Source organism: Lontra canadensis, unplaced genomic scaffold (genome assembly GCF_010015895.1).
Source record: "Lontra canadensis isolate GAN:19392208 unplaced genomic scaffold, GSC_riverotter_1.0 scaffold1, whole genome shotgun sequence".
NCBI classification, from domain to species: domain Eukaryota; kingdom Metazoa; phylum Chordata; class Mammalia; order Carnivora; family Mustelidae; genus Lontra; species Lontra canadensis.
The window spans coordinates 119,750,876-119,774,333 of NW_022630995.1; positions in this window are offsets into that span (position 1 = coordinate 119,750,876).

Genomic DNA, 23,458 nt, shown 5'->3' on the forward strand with positions numbered 1-23,458 from the left:
GGAGGTGGGCCGAACGCGTAGCTTAGCGCTGAAGTTGAGAGCTTGTGGCCTCGTCCTCCGGAAGGAGCCAGAAGGCTGGAAGAACTGAGGGAAGACGCCTGGTAAATATCGACAGCAGTATACACTACCACCCCCTTCAGATGACTCTACGGCCGCATCCGCTTGGTCCACCGTGGCGTGCCGGAGCTTCAGAGGCGTCCAGAAGCAGAAACTTGTCTGGCAGGCTGGACTCCTTGACTTCGCAGCGTTCTAGCCCAGTGTCATGACATTGAAAATAGATTTGGAGAGATGCATTTACCCCACTGAGTGTCCTGGGATGGGTTGGTCAGTTTCAGTCACAAACCCAAGCTCTGTCTCCTAGAAACTCGAGTGTTGGATCTCACAAAATTGCCTAGGGTCCAAAGAGAGAACCCAGACCCTAAAATGCCGCAGGGTGCAGTTACCAACCGGCTAATCTCTAACCAGTCGTGGACCTTGGGCTGCTGAAGTTGGAACAGGGAGGGCACAAGATCCGCATTAATTCCATTACAAATCCTGTTAGAAGGTGATTAGTTTTCTTGACATGTATCCACCACCTGGTCATTGTTGATAGACTGACAAATCGGGGGTGGGGTAGGGGGAAGTGGGGGGAAACAGGCCATCGCACAAACGGAACAACGTTCAGAAAGACGCCCTTAGGAGAAATAAATCAATAAATCAAATTTCTCAAGGTCATTACTAACACATTGAAAATAAGTAAGATCATTACCAACACACTGTTCTGAAAATTTAATAACAAACAAAACTAAAGAGTCACAATAGGATGCATTAAAAAACCAAAGCACAGAGACATCATTTTCTTTCACCAAAATAAATCTTCAAAGCTGAGTTCAGATTGGGTCATCGTATTTTCAAAAGGATATAGAGAAATCAGATTCATGGGAAAAGTAACAAAAATGATAAAATATATGAAAACAGTCCTTTGAGTGATGGTCATGGTGTGGTTTTCTTTAAGAACTCTGGGCTGACTAGTTAGCAATTGTCCTCCATTTCTTTGGAGGACCCGACATGAAGGACTTCCTGCTTGTCAAGTACCTAAGGTTAAAGAGGCTGCTGAAGGCAGTAGTGAAGTTTCTGTCTCAAGGTCCTTCACCCAACTCAGCAAACGGGGGCATTAGAAGTGCTCCACTTGTCCATTCTAGCCTTCGTGGACGTTCAGAAGCCTGAGTTTTAGCGTCCTGATGCCACTCATTGGCTTGAATTAGTCATTAAGCCTCAATGTCCTCAGCTATAACATGGATACTAGGGAGGATGTCCTCTTTGGTCTCTTCCAGCTCATACATGATTCTGCAACTAAAGTCTCACTTTTTCAGAACCCAGTCCTTCCTTTCCCCCATGCCTCAAGAAAGGGATACATAGCATAGCAAGGTACCTGAAGGGTTTCTTTCTTCCCCTTTTCCTAGTCAACCTGAAAGCTCCTTTGACTTTCTTCTCCTTTTGCTGCAGGAGAAAGAGTGAGAGAAGTAGGAGGATGAAACCACAGAGGACAAAAGTGCATGAAAAGAGAAATAGTACTCCCTGACCTAGGAAAAGTGGGACCAGTTCAGAGACTGCCAAAATAGAATGGTTTACTATGTTACCTCACCCTTCCTTAAGCTCGGCCTACTTCCTGGATTTCAGCTGGGATAGTCATTTCTTTGTCTTCTTCGTTATAGTTACTGCCACTCGTCGAGTGATGGCACTGAGTCCAGACAGCAAGAACCATAGTTTATTCATCTTCAGGCCAACCCATTGCCACAGTGCTGGCCCTCATCCCCATATAGTTAATACATTTGTTGAAGAAGTGAATGAAGAAATGAATGAGTGGGAAAGATATAGCATAACCAGTTGAGAGCTATGGTATATGTATATTTGTATATGGTATGTGGTATTTGTGGTTTTGTAATGAAAATATTTTTTTTAGACTTAGATAGGTACTCACTTGTCTTTTATCACTTTATATGAAAAGAGAAAGATTGATTTTAATACGTATTAAAAGGAGGGCCCAGTAATGACTTGCACATTTTACTGAAGATATATTATGACATAGTCAACCACAAATGGCCTTCCTGAGCTCTATGTTCTCAGATTTTCTTGGTGTCTTTTTTTTTCTTTTTTTTTTTTTTTTTGACACACAATGCTACATTCGTTTCAGGTGTGCCTTTTTGTGTTATCTTTCATTTTTCTTCATTTGAGGAGTTTGTGTTTGGTGACACAAATCTGGCATGTAATGGTTTCTAATTCCTCACCTGTTAGTTTTATGAGAGTTTCATCTGGTAAAGGGCATCATGTAAACCCCTAGTGCATGCATGGACTAATCACAAAGGAGACACTTTGCCAATACTTCTTGGTTGGTTTATAGATTTTCTACTTTAGTGATATTGGAATGATTTATAACCCTTCACAAGGGATTTGCAGAGACAAAAGAGGGAGAATACTAACATTATTATTTATACGGTTTTTATTTTAGTTTGATTTTACCCAAAGATGGACAGACCTGTCCTGGAGTGGTAAATGGATGAAATGGAGAGACCTGTTACCACTGTCTTCCCTGAGAATCCTCAGAATGTTCCCAGACTTATAAACATTCTCTTCTGTTGTGGGAATTTGAGCTCCTTTCCACATCGGAGACTCCAAAGTTCCTGACTGGAATGTCCCCAGCTTGCCAGGGGAAGAAGAAATCTTCCTCAGCCAAGCATCATTTCCGGTTGCTTGGACATCCATGTTATAGCTTTCCTCACCTGACCTGTCTTTCTCTGTTGCCCTCTGTCAGTTTGTGAATTGGAGGTAGGAATTTCTGACACAGGCCTACCAGAGAAACATTCTGTGGGAAATTCTTGAAGGGCAATTTATGTTTACATTCTTATTTTTAATGAAATGACACAGGAAAGCAATGGTATACCACCAAATATTACAGTGACTGAGCACCAGAGGAGCGAGTGCAGAGGTGTAGTTAGAAGCACAGGTTTTATATATGGACAGCCATGGATTCTAGTCTGCCATCTTCTAGCTGTCACCCAGTTCACTGTGTGGAACATGTAGCCATATGCTAACTGACATGACTATTCAAAGTCTAAGTAATAACTCTTCATGCAATACTTCACAGAGCACTTTTACATACATTATTTGTTCTATTCAATAACCAATGAGGTAGGCAGGACAATTACTATTATTCCCACTTTACAAGGAAAAAACACCTGAGGTTCAGTATGTAAACTGCCCGGGTTTTGGATTGAAAGGTAAGTTTCTACACTTCAAATTCTACCAGGTCCACCCTGTACTGCAAATAGGTAGTAGCAGAAACAAATAACTTCTAAGAGAGGGCATCTTATTTCAACAGCTAAGCACGAGACTCCTAGAGCCAACCTGAGTTCAAATCCCAGCTCTGCCCCCTACTGGTCTGTGTCATCAGTTAAGTCTCTTAATCCCCTTGTGCTTCAGTGTCCTCGGTGTATAAAATGAGAATAAAGCTTATAATATTTTTCTCCTAGAATACTTACGAAGATGACATTGGTTAATATATGTGAAATACTTAAAACTGCACGTTCTCATCGTTGAAGCACTACACGAATGTTATCTGTGATCACTATTTATATTATTAAAAAGCTACATTTCTCAAGAAGAGTGTTCAACTTCTAAACTTACTGAAGCTTCAACTCCCCCAGAATACTTTAAGCAGACAGGATATGCTGGCATTGCTTTGGTGAGGTGGGTAAAAATTATAAAATGGAGTAGAGCAACTTTGCAAATAAGTACAAAGAAATCATCAGCTTATCACATTGATTAATTTTTGCTTTATCCTTCAGTGGTAGTAGGATTAATGAAATCAGCAGTCCCAATGGTTAACTGGAACCGAGATATCCAGAGATATCAGTCAAGGTTCTTCGTTGCGAGTCTGGCTGATGTAGGCAGACAAGGAATTTACTGAAAGAATAGGAAGCTCACAGAACTGTTGGGAAAGCTAAAGAACCCACACAGAAAACTGGTAGAAACAAAAGATGCTAAGCAGCAGCGAGGACTAGAGTCTAAGCCATACCCCAGACCAGCCAACTGGGGTCCCCAGTGTTGGACCCACTGACACAGGCCACCATAGCTTGCACCATCTCTGTGGGGGTGGCAGCCACCAGAGGCTATATTTGCCACAACTGGCTCTTTCTCACTTAGGTTTTACTTCACAAACTCTATTTACTTATACTTTTTAAAAAATATACTTTAACAGTGGGGATCATTTCCTTGTAAGATGCAATAATAATGAACAAAGAACCCAAGAGACAGACAAGAAAACAGACTCTTAAATACTGAGAACAAACTGGTGGTTGCCAGAGGGGAGGTGGGTGTGGGGAGGGGTGAAATAGGTGAAGGGGATTAGGAGGTACAAACTTCCTGTTATAAAATAAATAAGATATGGAGATGAAAAGTACAACATAGGGAATACTGTCAATAAGATTGTAATAATGTTGTCTGGTGACAGATGGTAACTACGTTTATTGTGCTGAGCACTGAGTAATGTATAGAATTATTGAGTCATTATGTTATACACCTAAAACAAATATAATACTGTATGTTAATTATACTTCAGTAGAAAAAAGGAAAAAATAATTTGAAAAGATGCAATAATAGCCTTAAGATCTCTTTTTAAAAAAATCCTTACTGATTGGAGAAATAAAAGCTATAGCTCGTATCTGTTGAAAGAACTAACAAATGTCTTATTTCTTCTAAGATTCCCTTTTTATTTACATTTCAACCCCTCTGAAATCATACAAATCTTGCCTTCTAGTCTACAACTGTGTCTTACAGTTGATGTGGTAAGAAAACATTGTGTCATATTTGAATTGGCCATTTTATTTGTCTTAGCAGCACATGAAATAATGGTGCATTTAAAAAATGATGGTTTGGGGCACCTGGGTGGCTCAGTGGGGCTGGGCTTCTGCCTTCGGTTCGGGTCATGGTCTCAGGGTCCTGGGATCGAGCCCCGCATCAGGCTCTCTGCTCAGCAGGGAGCCTGCTTCCCTTCCTCTCTCTCTCTCTGCCTGCCTCTCTGCCTACTTGTGATCTCTATCTGTCAAATAAATAAATAAAATCTTTAAAAAAAATAAAAAATAAAAAATGATGGTTTACATAAGACACTCTTAATCTCATAAAAAACTGAAGCTTGCTGCAGGTGGAGGGAGTTAGAAAGAGGGTGGTTGGGTTATGGACATTGGGGAGGGTATGGGCTATGGTAAGTGCTGTGAAATGTCTAAGCCTGATGATTCACAGACCTATACCCCTGGGGCAAATAATACATTATATGTTAATTTAAAAAATAAAATATAAATAGATAAATAAATAAAAATTATGGTTTAATTGTGTCAATGAAATATAGCTTGGCTATTGTTCGTTAGGAAGATCACATATCTGGGACTTTCCAAATGGTCCTAATTATATGCATCTTTTTTCTTTTCAGTAAAGGGTATTTGTTCAATATATAACTATAATATTATTAGGGTTTCAAAAGCTTGAAAAACGTTTTCACATTTATATCTTATAGCAAAACAAACAAACAAACAAACTAAAACCAAAAACACCTTTTGCTAAACTAATTTTTTTGTGGCCTAATTTTTAGTTTGGAAAATATCATCAGCAAACATGTTTAAAAAGTTATTTCATAAGTGAATCTGTTTGAGTCCTGCATATGAAAAAAGACCTTTTTTCCCCCTAAGATTTTATTTATTTATTTAGAGAGAGAAAGAGCATGAGCAGTAGGAAGGAGCAGAAGAAGAGGGAGGAGTGGACTCCCCACTGAGCCTGAGGCCCGTTGTGGGGGCCCAATCCCAGGACCCTGAGATCATGACCTGAGCCAAAGGCAGACCCTTAACTCACTGAGCCACCGAGGCTCCCCTGAAAAAAGACTTTTAAAGTTAGATGTATCTCTGGTAATATCTATTGTCTATATTTGGTCTACTAAAAATATATTTTATCATATTTTAAAAGATTTTATTTGTTCCCAAATTAATATTAATATCCCAGTTTATTGCAAAGACTAAATTAATCTCATCCATCTCCTTAACAACAAATAATGCCTTGATCAATGAGCATTTCATGCATTTTTTCTTGTGTTTAAATGTATGAGAACAGAAAGGGGTTGTAGCCTCTCGACAATTGGGAAGAGCTTAGAATAGGAGATTGATGAGTGTATCTGGGTGGGCCAGAAGAGGTTGTTAACATAAGATACTTAAGAAAGACCTAATACTGCAGTGTGGTTTTTTATTTTTGTCAACAAACCTGGCTTAGCAACATATCATTCAGACTATAAATACAGCACAGTCTTGTTTAGGGAACAAGTGCCAAAATGACTTAAACTGGGTTTTGCCAAATTATTTCCAGCATTTTTGAGGAGATAAGTAGTGCAATAAAAAAATTTTGTGCAAGGACACTGAACTTTTCATAAGGCAAAACTTGCATTTCATAAGGCAAAACTTGATTGCTTTACTTGCAGTCCAAATTTAGAGAACCTTGTCATTTGGCAATCTTGTCAAGAGAATGCATGAATAGTGTCAATCTCCATATATATGGATTAAAGAAATTATTCAGAATTATGGAATCATTGACATAGAAAAGAGATTCATAAGTGTTTCAAAACATCAAGACAATAGATGATTTTAACCTGACAGTGTCAGGAAAAATTGACAATGTTTGGAAGGAACAAAAGAGATTCTTAGCTGTCCTTACAGTGGATGTTGGCATTGCCTAGCAGGTTCACTGGGGGTTATCTGATACCATAGAGAGATGCACATTTGTTGTCTTAGTCATCTCAGGCTGCTGTAACAAAAATACCACAGACTGGGTGGCTCACAGAGAACAGAAATTTATTCCTCGCAGTTCGAGAGGTGAGATGTCTAAGATCAGGGTGTCAACTTGGTCGAGTTCTTTTACGGGCCCCCTCTCAGGTTGCAGACTGCTGACTTCTCAGATCCTCATTTGGCAGAGAGCAGAGAGAAGAAACAAACTGTCTAATGAGTCTTATAAGTTATCAGTCCCATTCATGAGGACTCTATCCCCCACAGCCTCATCTAATCCTCATCACCTCCCAAAGGCCTCACCTCCTAAGATCACCACATTGGAGCATAGATTGTCAACATATGATTTTGGGAGGCAACATTTAGTCTAAAGCAATTGGGTTAATGATAAAGCTATTTTATAACTCTGTAGGGATGAAAGTTGATTTGTGGAAAACTAATAATCATGGATGTAGCTCTTGCTCATGATAGTGGAAGTGAATTTTATCTGGTAGGGAGTATAAGTCATTTTAAGTCAAATTCCCATTTGATTTTAATCTTTCTGGCTCCATCATTTATAAATACATTGAAATCTTTGACATGCGTCCATTTCATATTTTTATGAGATTCATGATTCATGATTTTTAGAAATTATACTTTAGCAGCAATAATAATGCATATCTGTTTTCATTCCATAGATATTCATCTGTTTATGCAACAAATATTTATTGTGTTCCTACAATGTCAATATAGTGTGCTAGGCACTTTATGGGATTCAGAGATAAGAACCAGCTGAAATTCTTTTTTTTTTATTATGTTATGTTAGTCACCATACAGTACATCATTAGTTTTTGATGTAATGTTCCATGATTATTTGTGTATAACACCCAGTGCTCATTACAACACGTGCCCTCTGAATATGTAGATTTGTTTTTTTATTATATATGTACACACATATCCATTTACAAATGATGCGTGAATATATTCAAAGTTAAAAAGTTAAAAAATCGATATTATCTAGAGTATATAGTAACATATAGTCTTCTTTCCTTCTTAAAAATATACTACTTTTTCTAGAAATAACCACTGTTTAACTGTTTGCTGGACTTCCTTGCAAATATACACACATAGACACAAAAATATATACATTATATGTTATATACATATATGTGTGCTATATACTATTCTATAACATTCTTTTTAATTTAGTAGGCCTTGGAGCATATTATTTAATAAAATGCCAGCTATCAGGATGGGGAATGAGACTGAAAATGGGCCTCGGAAACCAGAGTATTAAAGAATTAACTTTATCCCATTACATCTCCACCTCATCCTTGTGCACAGAATGCTTGGCAAATATTGAAGAATTTTTTCTAAAGATAATGGAATGGTCCAAAGGGGGGGAATCTCTCCACTGCCTGCATCTCATCCAGTTTTCAAAGCAAACAAATTCCCTTTGTTGACCAGCTCCTCTCACAGGCAGTATCAAGCCTGTTATTTCCGGCTTGTTCTTTAATATGAAGGGGGAAAAAGGCATGAGACATTTAAAGAAAGCATGCTAAACAAAATAAAGATATAGATATTTACACAGTAACAATTACCTCCTGGCAAAGGTACTTTAAAAACTGGAAGAGGAATTTGAAATAAGAACTGAGTGCTATTTCACTGACACAAACTCTTTGGGTTCCTGGACCCAATTCTGATGTCAGGGGATCCCCCCTCCCCTGCCCAACACCAAGCAGACAGGATGTCAGAGAATTCAACCCAATTCTGACACAATATACCCAGAGATAGCACCAACTTCCTCAGGTTAAGGGCTCAGTCCAACAAGACTGCCCCTAACCCCCCACTTTAGACAACAGTCTCAAGCCCCAGGTTGTTACCTGTGCTTCCGACCAGCCTGCTACAGTCTGGGGGTTCCAGGGATCTCCTCCTTAGACTTCAGCTGCCAGCTGCAAGTCCAGGTTGTTACCTTGTACTTCTGACCAATTAGCTATAAATCAGAGGTTCCCAAGACCTCCTCTTTTGGTTCTTTCAATTTGCTAGAATGGTTAACAGAACTCAGGGAAACACTTACTGTTTATTGGTTTACTACAGGATATGGTAAAGGGTACCGATCAAGAGCCAGATGAAGAGATACATTAGGTATGGTACGGTAGAAGGGTTCAGCACTTTCATGCCCTCTTCAGGCACGCCACTCTCCCTGCAACTCTACCTGTTCACCATCCGGGGAGCTCCCTGAACCCAGTCCTTTTAGGTTTTTATGTAGGCTTCATGACACAGTCAAGATTGACTAAGTCATTGGCCACCGGCTGATTCTACCTCCAGCTCCTCTCCCCTCCCTGCTGGTCAGGGCGGGTAAAGCTGGAAGGTCCAAACTTCTAATCACATCGTTGGTCCTCCTGGCAACTAGCCCCCATCCTTCACAGGAATCCAAAAACCACCTTAATTAGTAACAAGACATCCATGTCGCCTTTATGACTTTGGAAATATGGAAGAAGACCAAATATATCTGAAATATATAGAAATATATATGTTTCTCAGAAAGCATTATATCATAGCTTTTGTAAAAAGGGGGAAAAAGAATAAAAAAAGAGTTCTCAGAAAATATGATTGTGAAAAGAAACCATTCAATAGTAGATAAATAAAACCAGTAGGATATATGTCTCTAGAAAGAGATTTATTATTAATTATTGGCTCATGGGATTATGGAATCCAAAGACCCCAGTATCTGTTGTCTGAAAGCCAGAGGCCCAAGACTGCCAGGTGGTATAGCTCCAGTTCAAACCCCAAACCTGAGAATCAGGGGAGCCAATGGTGTAAGTTTCAATCTAAGTCCAAAAGCCCAAGAGCCAGGGACCAAAGGTGTAAATGCCCACCCCAGTCTGAAGGCCCAGGAACCCAGGATACCAATATCCAAGAGCAGGAACAGATGGATATCCTCGTTCAAGCAAGAGCATGAATTCACCTTCTGCCGCCTTTTTGTTCTGTCAGCCCTCAAAGGATTAGATGATGCCTATCCTTGGCGAGTGTTGTTTTTACTCTGTAGATTCAAATACTGATCTATTCTGAGAAGACCCTTACAGACACACCTAGAAATAAGGTTTTCCCATTATTGGGAAATCCAGGCATCCCTTCACCCAGGCAAGCTGACACACATAGCTAACCATCACAGTGGCACAGCCAGGATCCAATCCAGGTTCCGCTCTTGAACAGAAGAGCTTCTCAGAAAACTTCTGTTTTCTCTCCAAGTTCATCTTCGGCTACTTTTTGCTGCAGAGGTCTCCTTAGACTTCTGCTGTCCCATTTCCTCCTCTGCATCATCCATCCCATCTCTCATCCTTTTCATGAAGGACAGTTTAACTTTATTTCAGCTCTCTGAATTGTGCTTCCGATTCCTTCTATTGCAAATGTGCAAAAGCCTTTATCCTGAAAATGACAAGCAAAAGATACTCCCATTACCAATCAATATCTACCCTCCTGAGAAGGGCAGAGGGAATGTGCGCATGAGGCTGGAGTGCAGGGAGGGGAGGAGGAAGTGGGTGGAGATATAGATTTTTAAATAATAACTAATTTTGTTTGTCAGATGTATCTTTGTAAAGATGGTAGTTTTCTTTTTTCTGTTTTTAAATTACATTTATTAATTTATTACATATAAATTAAAAATTTAAAAGTATATCATGAAAATGTGGCATAATAGTAACAGAAAAGTAAAAGCATAAGCCATGTACTAGAAGATGATTTCAATACATATAATCAGAAGAGAATTAGGAGGCAGAATTTTAAAAAACTGCCTGTAAATCATTACAATAAAGATTAACAACTCAATAGGAAAACATGACAAGATATCTAAACTTAAGAAGAAATTAAAATGTCTAACAAACGTGTAAAAATATGCTCAGCCTAACAATCAATCAAAAAATGCAAATTAAAACCAGAATAAGATACAATTTTGTACCTTATTAGATGGGTAAAAACAAACAAAAACCTTGAAGATACCAAGTGTTGGAGAGGAGGTTGAACATTAAGAGAAACCATACCCTTAGTAGTGGGAATACCTATTGATAAACCACATAGGAGATTGTTATGGACTGACTGTTCATATGTTGTAGGTCCAACTCCCAATGTGATGCGATCCGGAGGTGGGCCCTTTGGTTAGAGGTCGTTTTCTTAGGTTAGGTTTCTTAGGTTAGAGGTCGTTTTCTTTTTATCAGGGAGTTTGATTTCTCTTTTCCTGGTATTTGCTAGGTGGCTCAATGCTTTGGTGATCAAGTGGACATGAGGGAGGATAGAAATGGAAGTGTTGAAGGTGACTCCAAAGTTTTTACCTTGAAGACCACTGGAGAATAGACAGTGTTTGCCAAAGGCAGGGAAATAAAAAAGAGCTGCTACTTCCTCTGCAGCCCCAGTGAAATTAGCAGTGGGTGGGAGCTGGGAATTTTAACTGGACATGCTTGTTTTGAGATGATAGTAATACTCTGAAGTAACAACACTGAGGTTATGGGAGTTGGATGGGACTGTGCTGTAAGTGAGAGAACAGGGACTGATGGTAAAAGACATAGGAGTTACCAGCACGGAGGAGGGGGTTGGTGGGGAGAGACCGGGTAAGTGTGAGAAAAGCTTATGGACTTTGGCAGGGAAAAGGAAAGCATACGGACAGAGGGCAGCAAGCAAACAGAGCATGAAGATCTAAGAACAGAATCAGAATGTTAAACCATTGTGAATGCCAAAAAAGAAAAACATTCTACAAGAACAACAATAGCTAACACATATAAAGACTTAATAACGGCATGCGTTATAAGAAATATAATATTAGAAATAAGCCAGTCAGAGAAAAATAAATACCACATGATTTCACTCATATGTGAATTTAAGAAAAAAGCAAACCAGCAAAGGAAAACAAAGGAGAGAGAGAGAGACAAGGCAAGAAACAGACCTTTAACTGTAGAGAACAGACTGATGGTCCCTAGTGGGGACTGGGTTGAGTAGGCGATGGGGATTAAAGAGTGCACTTGGGATGAGCACAGCGGGTGGCACAGATGTGCTGAATCTCTCTACTGTACACCTAAAATGAATAGGACACGGTGTGTTAACTACACTGGAATTAGAATAAAATAAAAAAAAAGACATCCATTATTTCAGTAAAAATTCTCAATAACCATATGATCAATGTACTGTTACATTATCCATCTCCTCACTGATGAGGAAACTGACTTATGATAGTGAATAATTTATTGAGAGTCACATAGCTGGTAATCAAATCCAGATTAGGGGAAGCCAAGGATCCCAGCCCTTTAAGCTCTACTCTGTAGGATACAATTGAGAATCCAGAGTTTCTATACAATTGTGTAATCCTCCTTGTGAACGAGGCTCAGGGATGTGCCTTGTACATATTTACTCTCACACACTCAGCAGACCTGTTTTTCCGAAATAAATTGTAGATGGGTGTTCATAACTCACCCTAGACTACACAGTTGTTAAATAGTGGGGTTGGGATTGGAACTCTACCAGTCTATTCCAGAGTTTATTAAAAAAAAAAAATCTTAAAAGGAGAAAATGAGCCATTATTCCATGTTAGTGGTTAAATATATTCCTTGAAACTAAACTTTGAAAGCCACAGCCTCAACCTCTGTCAGCTCTTATCCTCCTGCCCTGCACTGCCTCTACCTTGCAGGCTCAGCCTCTGAGAAAATCACATCTTGTCCATACCGTGGTTTCCTCCCACCTTTTGTCCCTTTTCTCCTTCTCAGCCACCACAGAGAACTTGTTATTTCTGAAGGGTCCAATAGTCTTGGTTGGACAGATTTTAGTTGTAAGAATAAAATAGCTGACCGCCCTAATGTGATAAAATGTTAATCATAAAGGTATTATTTTCTTTTCTCCTCCATTTCTTTTCTTTCTGACTGAAACCAAGACAAATATTAAATATCTTCCACTCCCTCTGAGGCTAGTATACTCCCCCCACCCCCATGAATGGATAGAGGAGTAGTGGCTAAAATAAAAAGGTATGTGTTTATTATGAGCAGAAAGTAGGATCACCAGATTTAGCAAATAAAAATGCAGGATGCCCAGTTGGATTTGAATTTCAGATAGGCAACAATTTCTGTTTCTTTTTAGTATAAGTATGTCCCGTGCAGTATTTGAAACATACTTATACTAAAAGCCAATATTCAATCTGAAATTGAAATTTAACTAGGCATCCTGTATATTATCTGGTAACTATGAGTTCAGATCATCTTTTTTTCTCACTTGACAATTCAGGTTAATTCAACCCAGCAAGTCATTGCACAAAATGGGAAATGGTACAAAATGTTGCCTCTGAGATTCTGTTCCATTTGAATTCACTTGGAGATATTTATAAACCACACTTCCTGAGTACTCTGATACTGTGGACAAAAGGAGACAGGATGCCCACATTCCCCAGGGAATGGAGCATGACATGCAGCTAAACTGAATTTTATTTGTGGTGTAAGTTCAGTCTGGGTGTCTCATGGCTATCTGGGTTCACACTGAATTTGAGCATTCACTGGCTAAATCTATCCAGTTGGAAATTAGGATCAATTATGTGATTTTCAAATTTATTTAAACCAAGTAAGTGACTACTCAAAGTCCTCCCAAAGCCTCTCCTCTTTAATTTTAAATACCTGCTCGAAGGCTTGAGGTAACCTAATTGTCTACTAGGTTATTCATTTTCTCACTTCCCAAAGTACTCCACTAACTTCAGGCCCCTTTTCTTCTCTATGAAACCATTGGAGATATCTACTTAGAACCAAACATGATGGCAAAGGAGATGGATAAAATATATGTTGACCTGTGGTTTTCTGAAATTGGGCTTCTTCTCCTCTGTTAGATCTAATATCTTTATACATATTGAGAGTGAAGAGGACCTATTGTATGTCAACACCATGGAATGGCCATACAGTTTGTAATCTGTTAACAAATCCAAAAGAGGAAAAAGAGGAATCGATTCTTTGTCACTCACTGATTCAGCCAACAAGGATTTGTTTTGAGCTTGGCTATGGAGACAGCTGTGAAGAATGACAGCTGATCTTCATTTGTGCCATCCACTGTTCTGAGTGCTTTCCACATCAGTCATCCTCCTCTTACAGCATTCTGAGTAAGTCCTTTAATAATCATCATCCATGGGATGCCTGGGTGGCTCAAATGGTGAAGTGTCTGCCTTCAGCTCAGGTCATGATCTCAGGTCCTGGGATTGAGCCCTGCATCAGTCTCCCTGGTCACTGAGGAGCCTGCTTGTCCTTCTCCCTCTGCCTGCAGTTCCCCCTGCTTGTGCTCTCTCTCTGTCAAATGAATAAATGAAATCTCTTTTTTAAAAAAAAAAGTCATCACCCATTTTACAGAGGGGTGATCTGTAAAATCACCCTTCTGGATATGTAAAGAAAGGTTGAATAATTCACCAGGGTCACATTCACAGAAAGTGTCAAGGACAGGATGAAACTCCTTGTGCTCTCTTGCTCTCTCTGTCAAATACATAAATAAAATATTCAAAGTAAAATAAAATGGAGTTGGGAGACCAGAAAGGGGGAGTGCTCACATCCTACCACTCCTTGTAGCCCTTTGTAGTTCCAACAGGAAGAGACATACTTTGCAGTCTTACTACCTACCCCAGCCCCAGAAGGAAGATTTTTCTCGTTGCCTGGCAACTGCTCAGCCAATGAGAGATAGTCACAGCTCAGCCAATGAAAAGTCCTCATGTGTCAAATTCCCAGTTCTGGCCAATGGACTCTATGGACTCTATGTTTATAACAGCTGCGCTGTCACCATCAGCCCTCTCCTCTATTAAAGAGCAGTCCTGGCCTTTGTTTCCTGGATTTGCCTATGAATTATGGGAAAGCTTGCATATCCCTAATTGCTTGAAATTCCTCTGCTGTTCCCAAATAAACACATTTTGCTGGTAAAATAACTAGCTATTTTACTTTTTGGTCAATAGCTTCCAAGACCCAGCTCTGGTTAAGGCCGTGTCATTCTGTGGTCAGGAGCATCTCCCAGGAAGACTGTCCTGGTTTGTAATTCTGGCTCTTTTACTTCCCAACATGTGGCTTTGGGCAAGCTATTTAATCTCCATAAGCCTGTTTTCTCATCTGTAAAATTGAGTGAAGGATACTATAGAACTCACAGGTTTGTCCCACAAATACTTCCTCTTTACTCTAGTATTTAAGACTTTGTACTGTTCTAATTAGCAATTTTACACAGGCATTCTAGTTACAGAATACCATTGGCTCAGCTGGACAGGTTTAAAAAAAAAAGAGAGAGAAAGGTGTTATTTTAATTATAGATAGTAGGATGTTACCCTTTAAACATGTTATTCCTGTTTTCACAGGCTGCTCATGGTGCTGCAAGTAGTTTGCTGCTGTGAAAAATCCTTAAGCATGAACAGTATCTCTTTCCAAGAGGAAGTTAAAAGCAGATAATGACAGCCTAATTTCAAACTCATTTCCAATATATTTGTCAGCAAAAGTGTTCTTTGTGATCTTCTTCTTGAGCCTTGTAATACAAGGAAAAGACTGAACCCAGAGTATTAGCTTTCTGTGTGAGGGAGAAATAAAAATAAGAATTTTAAGACTCTGGAGTTCCCACTTCTCCTACCCTGCTGCCTTCTTCAGACACACCCAGAAACAATCTTAAAGATCATTATCTAAACCAAGAACCAAAGCCCACAAATCAGCGGCCTTGTGAATAATGAGATGAAAAGAACACTAATAGCCTAAGGGTTATTTATCTCATTGTTGTTAGGATGATTACTTTGATTTTTTTTTTTTTCCTGCCCAAACTGGAGTGAATTTTATGGGGTTTTGGTTGGTTGGTTTATTAACTCTTACCCTTTCAAATGGTTATTCTTTCCTCAGGATTTGGATTTTTCGGAGGCCTTGCTTTAAACTTTAAATTACTGTTGATATTTTAATGTATTCCTGTCTAGTCATTTATGGAAATACACACATGCACATACAAATATATGTATCTCTGAATATGCTGCATTTTAATCTATTTTTTCTTCACTTAGTAGTATATCATAAGCATTTTCCTAAACAGAACTCTTAAGGACTGGACTACACAGGAGTTTTTCTCCTGATTTTCCTTTTCTGTGAAGTGGACCTTCAAGCAGCTGGCATGATATCGCCGCGTCACATCTGTGGCTGGGCCGTGGGGTGCCCAGTGGTGTCCATTGGACCCATCTGCCCTTGATGGTTTCCCAGTGTATCCATTACACTGCATCCTAAGTAGCGCTTTAAGTCTCTCAACCTCAAGTCTGGACGGTCTAGCTCTTCAATCCTTCTTTCCCTAGTCACCCGCGCCTACCCCCTTCACTGGTTGTGCCCTTTTATAGTGTGTTTTCCAGACCTTCTTGGAGATGAGAAAATGGAGGGGAAAATGCCAGCCAATTTTCTTCTTTCATAATGCTAAGGTCCCAGAGCCCAGGTATAATTGGCAGTTATGCACATAGCTTTGAAGCAGTCCAAAGTCTATTCCAGTGCTGGATACTGTCATTAGTTTACATGTGCCGAAGCTGAGCTTCAGAGAGGGTACAGATAAAAGATTTGCCAAAGACTTAATAGCTAGTAAGCAGCAAAGCTATGCTTTGAACACAGGTCTATTTTATGCTAAAGTTTTCTTCTCGCCACGACGACAATCTGACTCCCAATATATGGTGATATTTTGGAGCGCTATCAAGTTGGTTCACTGACTTCATCAAGTCAGTGAATCCAAGGGTCCTTCTTATTTTATTTATTTTTGAATACTACACATCATTCTGCATCTTTTCTCTTTTTGTTTAACAATACACCTTGGAGCTCCTTGTATATGAGGACATATCAATGAGCGTTATAATTTTAATGTCAGAGTACCATTCCATTTTCCATTGCACAGTATTTGTTGTGATTCTTAGTTGCGAATGACAGAATTTCCCTCTGGGTGATTTAAACAGAAGAGAATTTGTGGAAGACTATTGGGCAGCTGAACAAATATCTGGGTCTATCAGAGAGCCAGGCCCTGAAGCTCTGCAGCCAGCAGCACAGCCCCTAAAAGTCTGCTGGGAATCCTGTGCATGGTAGCTCTTGCTGACCGATGGACTTCATTACTGCATGATCAAGTATTGAATACTGATATCCTTTCCCCCTCTCCATCCCTGATTTGATTGATTTCCCCAAAGAGAAATCCTTCAATCATCAGCCTACAGATTTAAGTCTGCCTCTCATGTTCTAGAAGCTGTATGGAGGTTGATGGTGGAGGGGAGCAGATTTGGAAGTCTCTCTCTTGAGGATGTGGATTTCCATACTTGCTTTCAGTTTAGTCCCTTCCCACTGCTTTCCCTTGTGTCTAGGGTCTCCAAGTCCAGGGACTCCAGGGTTCAAAGAGAATCGACCGGTCTTCTGCCAGAGTGGGAGATGGTACTAGCCAGGCTACCCAGGTGTGGGTGAGGATCTTGAACTCCTTATAATTATATCTGCTCCTTATGTAGCATCTCAGTAAATCCTCCAGTTTTTCGCCCTACTCCCAACTTCCTACCTGCAGGCAGGAGTCGTGTTACCTTGTCTTTAAAGTGGCTGTGATATTAGGCGGAGTTGCCTTGTATGAGAAATACTTTATTCTGTATTGGCTTTTCTCCCTGGTAACAATTCAGTTTCGGCTTTCTCTGGGCTGCTACCTTAGTTATTATTCATCTATTTACTTCCTGGTTTCTAAAATTTTGTTGACATTTTGTCTGCTTTCTTCTCGTTTCCATTTTCTTTTTTTCTTTTACTTCCCGCTACCTTTTGGCTTTCTATCTTTTTAAATTCCCTTCCTGTAGTTTCAGTGGAGTCTTGGTAGGTAGTGGTGATAAACACGGTATTAAGTATACGATGTGTAAGTGGAGATCCTTATTGCAATAAGACCTATAATAATATTTATCTAAAAGAAGATCCCCAGCCCTGCTCTTTGTTAGCAGGTGATATTTTTGTAACAGTTCTAAACACATCATGTGAAATTACTTAGCTCATCCCTGAGGAAGCCTGGGTCACTGACTTCAGCATTCCACGAGTGTTGGCCAAGTTGTGCCTCATAATAGCTTACTTGAGTGGTAAATGAGAACTCATAAAGAGATATCCTGGTGCCAAGAAAATATAGAAATAAAGGCATGGGTTTTACTTACATCTTAAAACTGATTAAAGAGTCATAAGACAACTTAGACACTATTTCGTAGTGTTCTATTTTTTCTCCCTTAGAATTTTTGTAAATTATTCACTTTGTTAGTACAGTAGTCATGATATTTTTCAATTTTTGTAAACAGATTTTGTTTAGAAGTTTTGGAAAAAATTTAATTTGGAGGTTGAAAAAGATGGGCGTACTGAGAATTTAGAGAAAAACCATCCAAAAATGTTTAGACATAAAAGGAAAAAAAATCTAAAAGCAAGATACAGTAAAATAATTCACATTATTAGCTTAGGTGCCTCAATATAAATTGAAGTTATTTTGAGATTTCTGTTTTTAGCTATTATTGCCTAATGAGGAAAATGGTGAGGACTATTGAGACCTTCTGCTATAATGAGTACCTAATATGCTTGATTCAATCTGTCTCAACTCCTTGAAGTTAACTTGGCTTGATGAGATGGTTTGATATCTGGGATTTGTTTCAAAATAACCCAAGGGAGGGGGTGAAGGGAAGTGAGTGGGAGTATGGATTAAACAAGATTGGCTAAGTGTTGATAATTACTGAAGCCTGGTCTAATGGATTCAATTTATTCTTCCTAATTTGTATTTTTGAAAAAAAAATTATAATAAAATCTTAAAAAAGAAAAAAAAATACTTAAAAAAAAAAAAGACCTTAACGTATGAGGAAATGTGAATGGAGGAAAACAAAAAGCATTCCTAACCAAAAAAAAAAAAAAAAGAAAGAAAGAAAGAAAGAAAAAGTATTGCGCTATAATTATGTTTGCACAAACAGTGAAATTGTGTGTTCAATAAATTTTAAGAAAACATGGTCGTAATCCTACTGGAAATAATTTGAAAATTTAAATGAACTTCTCTGTAGTTTTATACTATGCATAAAGAATGCAAAATAGAACAAGCTTTTGGCTTTAAGAACTTCAGTAGGTCCTGCAGACAATGAAGTTGAGACAGGTTCTTTAGTTCACTGAAAATACAAAGCACAGTTTCATGTGTTCAGTGGGGCTCAGAGAAAGACTGGAAAGTTTAACCTAATGTAGTCCTTGAACTCCTTTTTTCATGAAGCATGCATAACACTTTTGAGTGAGACACGGGTGGCCACAATTTTGTTATTGTTGTTGTTTTTGTTTTTACAATCTAGGGGACAGATTGAGGAAAAATAGGATGAAAGTGAGATGAGAAATTATAATTAATCTTTTAGAAGAGGATAAATGTTAAGTTTGGAGATTATATCCTTACTTATTAATTCCGAAAAAATTAGAATGTCTGTAAGGTCTGTATTGTTAGTGAGGCAGAAAGGCATTCGCTGTCTGGAATAAAGCTGTACTGATTCTATAAAAAAAAAAAAGACCTTTGTTTTGTTTTGTTTTTTTTTAAGATTTTATTTCTTTATTTGACAGACAGGGATCACAAGCAGGCAGAGAGGCAGGCGGGGCGGGGGGAGGGGGGAAGCAGTCTCCCAGCTGTGCAGAGAGCCCAATGTGGGGCTTGATCTGAGGACCCTGAGATGGCTACCTGAGCTGAAGGCAGAGTTTTAACCCTCTGAGCCACCCAGGTGCCCCAAGACCTTAGTTTTTAAGAGCAGTTTTGGAACAAAGAAAATTGGGCAGAAAGTACAGAGAAGGGATGCCTGAGTGGTTCAGTTGGTTAAGCTTCTGACTCTTGATCTCAGCTCAGGTCTTTGTTGTGAGTTCAAGCCCTGCATTGGGCTCCGCACTGGGCATGAATCCTGCTTAAAGTAAATAAATGAAAGTGTAGAGAATCCCCATATATGCCTTGTCACCACCCCACAGCCCCTAACACAGCCAACCCCACTATCCACATCCCAGCCCAGAGTGGTACATTTGTTACTATCAACAAACCTACATTGACAGATGATTATCACCCAAAGTTCATAGTTTATGCTAGGATTCACTCTTGGTGTATGTTTCATGGGTCTGGACAAATGTATAATGACATGTATTCACCATTACAATATCATGCTGACTCCTGACAACCACTGATGTTTTATCATCTCCATAGTTTTGCCTTTTCCAAAACATCATATAATTGGAATACTTTTTTAAAATGATTACTCAAAATTAAAATCGTATATTGCCATATAAATTTATTTATATAAAAATGAAAAGAATATAAATATAACACAATTTTTTGAAATTTAAAAACCTGGGGCTCCTGGGTGGCCATTAAGCAGGCTGGCTTGGCTCAGAGTCCTGGTCCTGTTCACCACTCAGCAGGGAGTCTGCTTTTCCTTTTCACTCCCTCTTGCCCCTCCCCCCCCACTCATGCACACATGCTCTCCCTCTCTCTCCCAAATAAATAAATAAACTCTTTTAAAATAAAATAAAATTTAAAAACCTGGATTTCCCACAAAAGCATGAATGAGGAAAATGCAAAAATCATTCAAGAAACTATTGTCCCATCACAGGAATGAATCACACCTATCTCCTGCTTGTCCACTTGAATCTGTTGCTTCCCTTCTCTTCTCTTCTCTTTTTCTCTCTCTTTCTCTTTCTCTTCTTCTTCCCTTCCCTTCCCTTCCCTTCCCTTCCCTTCTTTTCCCTTCTTGTGTTCCAAGATGCCTGCTGATAATTCTCTTAGACTCCTTTGGACTGGAGACTTGATGTGGGCTTGTTTTTCTGGCTTGACCTTAACCCTTTCCATAAGCCACCAGATTCTGTGACTGACCCAGTTAAAGTCCTTGCTCAGCTGTCCTGACAGAAGATTAGACACCAAGCTTAGAAATAAGCCAGGCCATACTATTCTTTGCTAAATAAAAACCCTGTTTGCTGTTTTTATATTTATTATGGTGAATAATACACTAATAATAAAAATCATCTTTTTAATATTAACTTATATGCCTTAACTAATTTCATTCTCAGAACAACTTTAACAAGGCTGGTTTTAATACTCTCTCATTTTGTGGATGAGGACACTGAGGCAACAGAAGTTAAATAAATAGGTCAAGTTTGCCCTGTTGATAAGCAGTGCATAAACTCTGGGCTGGAGGGGGGCACCTAGGTGGCTCAGTCAGTAAACTGTCCGACTCTTGATTTTGGCTCCGGTCATGATCTCAGGGTCCTGGGGAGGAACCCTGAGTCAGGCTCTGAGATCAACAGGGAGTCTGCTTCAGGATTTTTTCTCTCCCTCTGCCCCCTACCCCCACACTCTCTATCTCAAATAAATAAGTAAATCTTTAAAAATTAAAATAAATAAACTCTGGACTGGGAATTTGGAGGTCATGTTTGTTTTTGCCTCTGCTGTGAATCAGCTATGTAACTTTAATAACCTCATAAACTCCCTTCAGAGGCCATGGTGCTGGACTAAGAATAGGTTATCTTCTGAGTCCTGTGCAGCTGTGTGGTTCTCTGTGTGCTGGTCACTCAAAAGGAGACACCTCAAAAGGAAACATGCCAGTCTTCAGCTGAGCTCTTTTAAAGTTTTGCTTTTAGTTAATTTTTTGACTAAATGAAATGTGTCCAAGTAGTGTATATTGCTTTGCTTCTTGTCTTTCATTGTTGCATCCCCAAATGTTTCCTCAAAGTATGATTTACAACTGAGTGGCTGGGGCAGTTTGTTCTCATGCAATGGCTTCTTTCTCTAAGATTTCAGGAGCATAATGCAATGTATAATTCATCAGGTATCTTTACTTTTAATGCAAATATCTATCTGGAATACTCATCAGTTACTCAGCAATTCTCCACTCAGCTTTTGTTATGATTTTGAGGCAAAACAAAAGACCCAAAGAAGCAAATTTGTACCTCCAGTGGCCGGCATCCAAGATGGACCCCACTTCTTCCCTCTTGGTATTCATGCCCTTATCTCTTTTCCTCCCACATTTTGCCAGGTGATCTGTGTGACCAATAGCACATGGCAGAAATGATGTTATATCACTTCCAAGGTTGGGTTATAAAAGGCATGGTGGCAACCATCTTGGTTGCTCTCCCTAATTTTTTGTGGATCATTTGCTCTGGGGGAAGCCGGCTACTGTGTCAGGAGCACCTGTGGAGAAGATCATGGTGGGCAGAACTGAATGCTCCTCCTTGAGGTGACCAAAGCCCTCACTGACATCTTGACTGCCACCTCACAAGGCACCCTGAGCCAATCTACCCAGCTACACTGCATCTAAGTTTTGGGGTAGTTTGTTATGCAGCAACAGGAAATTAATTTTACAGATGAGAAAGCTGAGGTACTGAAAAGTTGAGTGAGTTCTTTAAGAACTCTTAGCAAGCAAGTGGTTTTGCTAAGTAAAGATCATAGTTGCATTTTCTTCTCATTTTAACATCGCTTACCATGGGCACTTTTCTCAGTCACTTTAAGTAGGCTTTTTATTTGGATTAATGACATGAAAAAGACTCTTGTTATACCTTTAATTTATAAAATTATTCATTTTGTCTTGAACAATGAAGAACTGAAGTGTTTTTAAGTTCCTTACAATTTTTTTAAAAGATTTTATTTAGGGGCGCCTGGGTGGCTCAGTGGGTTAAAGCCTCTGCCTTCGGCTCAGGTCATGATCTCAGGGTCCTGGGATCGAGCCCTGCATCGGGCTCTCTGCTCAGCGGAGAGCCTGCTTCCACCTCTCTCTCTCTGCCTCTCTCTGCCTGCCTCTCTGCCTACTTGTGATCTCTGTAAGTCAAATAAATAAATAAAATCTTAAAAAAAAATAATAAAAATAAAAGATTTTATTTATTCATTAATTTGAGAGAGAGTGTGCATGTGCACTGGGAAGCAGCAGAGGGAGAGAATCTCAAGCAGACTCCCTCCTGAGCGCAGAGCTTGTCCCATGACCTTGAGATCATGACCTGAGCGAAAACCAAGAGTCAGACACTTAACTGACTGAGCCACCCAGACACCCCAAGTTCCTTACAGTTTTTAACTATTCTAAAAGAATAATTACATAAGAATTACAAAAAAGGAAGGTGAATTTAAAGCGACTTTGCTGTATATCACACATGGTGCCCGGTTACCAGGGTGACAAGGTGTGCTCAGCGTAGTCCTGCTTTTTGCGAATTGTACAGCGTAATTATTAATAGTGCTCCCTTAAATGCTCAAAAGTAGACTGTGAATTACATACTCACCCTGGGCTGACCAAGTCAACAAATTAGTAATTGCTTGTCTCCTACATCAGCTCCTATTTCAACTAGAGCTACCTGCTTGGCCCTTTAAGGCTTCACTTCATTCATGTCCATTCTCAGACTGGCTCTGGCCAGCTCAGGCCATCCTCAGTGAATCCTTTAGCTCAGAATCAAGCAGCACTCTTGGCGCCCATTCCCCACTGGTACAGAGAATAGACTTGGCAGTCAAACAGGTCTGCTCTTAAGCCACTGCTCCATGACTTACTGGATCTGGGATCAGGTTGAATTACTTAGATTAGGCTGCACTTCTGCAATAATGGAAATGTTCTATAATTTGGCACTGGCCAATACAGTAACTACTACCCACAGGTAGCTATTGAGTACTTGCTGTGGGGCTAGTATGAATGAAGAACTTGATTTTTAGTCTTCTTTCATTTAACTTGA